Source organism: Eurypyga helias, unplaced genomic scaffold (assembly GCF_000690775.1).
Source record: "Eurypyga helias isolate BGI_N326 unplaced genomic scaffold, ASM69077v1 scaffold3319, whole genome shotgun sequence".
Taxonomy (NCBI): Eukaryota; Metazoa; Chordata; class Aves; order Eurypygiformes; family Eurypygidae; genus Eurypyga; species Eurypyga helias.
The window spans coordinates 10,742-12,096 of record NW_010269933.1 but is presented as its reverse complement, the minus strand read 5'-3'; the positions used below and the strand labels follow the sequence as shown (position 1 = coordinate 12,096).

Genomic DNA, 1,355 nt, shown 5'->3' with positions numbered 1-1,355 from the left:
CTGCCTGTACGGTGCCGGGCCGGGCCCTGGGGCCCTGCTCACAGGTCCTTGGGCGGTGGTCACAGACCTCCTTGGCCATGTGCTGGCCCTCAGAGAAGCTGTGCAACCCTCCTGCTCTGAGGGAGGGAAGGCAAGAGCTGTGCCAGGGACTGAGCTGGCATGCCCTCAGCTGCTTCTTGGGGGGGTCTAGGGGCACCAGAGGCTGGAGCTGTGCTCCGCAGCTCTGTGCTGGCTCGCCTGAGTGGTTTTAATGTTGAATTTCTAGAAATAAAGGAATTATAGAAGGCAGGTGTAGTTTCTGGGGAGGGGGGAAGCAGGGGCTGTTGCCCACAGCTCCCACCCAGGAGGGGCCTGCTGCCAGGGGGCTCGAGCTGTGTCCTTGCTGGGCAGGAAGGACCAAGGACCTGTCCCTGTCCCTGTCTGGTCCCTGCCTGCTTGGGGCAGGAAGGCTGCAGCCTGGCAGTACTCCCTGCCTGTCCCCTGTGGGAGACCAAATGGAAAGAAACTCACCGAGACAATGGTCCTGGCACTCTTTTCAGTCTGTAATCCCCGAAACAACTAACTGTGTGCTGGGGGGTACTCGTGATGGTGAGATGAAACTTGTGCACCCCATGGGAATGGACTTCTGGGCCCTACTGAGAGATGTCTCCAACACTCAAACCCCCGAAACCAACCTTCCCTGAATGGGGGGATCCACACTGGGTCACCAGCATCAAAGGGGAACACGAGTGCCAGGTAGGAGGGATCTTCTGGATGAGCGCTCCTATGGGCAAGAGCCCCCCATTGGCTGGACCAGCCCTGGAACCTGGACCCGTGAACCCTCTCTCTTGCTCTAGAGCTCGGTCGAGTGTGCGTCTGGCTGCAGCCTGTGCTTTGGTACGTGCCTCCTGCTCCTGCCCTCCTGTGGAGAAAGAGACCCCAGGGCTGCAGCCTGAGACCCTCCTGTGCTCCCTGGGCTTGGCTCTGCTCTCGGGACAAGAGAAATGTGCAGGCAGGGGTGAGCTCCTCTTGCAGTAGCGCTGCCCTTTGGGGCAGCACCCACCCTCGCCTACCCCAGCAGCCCTCTGTCAGGCGCCAGGTTCTGCAGGCAGCCTGTGGGCAGGGACGGTGCCCGGAGGGGGCTGGAGGGAGCCTGTCCTGTTCCCACGACCCTGCTGCAGGTCCTTCCACCTCAGCGGGGGGCTGGGCATGTCCCTACCATGGCACTGCAGGGCTTGAGGATGGGGACACAGCCACCAGTCCTGACAGCCCTGTCCCCTCCATTTCACCTGCAGTGAGCAGCCCAGGCAGGGATGCTGAGCACAGGTGGTTAATCGACAGGCCCAGGGCTGGCAGCAGTGGCAGGTGGCTGTAGG

General features: G+C 61.9%; 1 protein-coding gene across 1 annotated transcript in view; it reads left to right on the top strand.

Annotated features, from left to right (window-relative positions):
• The window catches only part of POLE (polymerase (DNA directed), epsilon, catalytic subunit), a gene marked incomplete at its 5' end in the record, with an annotated part of 33,384 nt that overhangs the window by 28,637 nt on the left and 3,392 nt on the right, over positions 1-1,355 (top strand). The window lies entirely within an intron of this gene.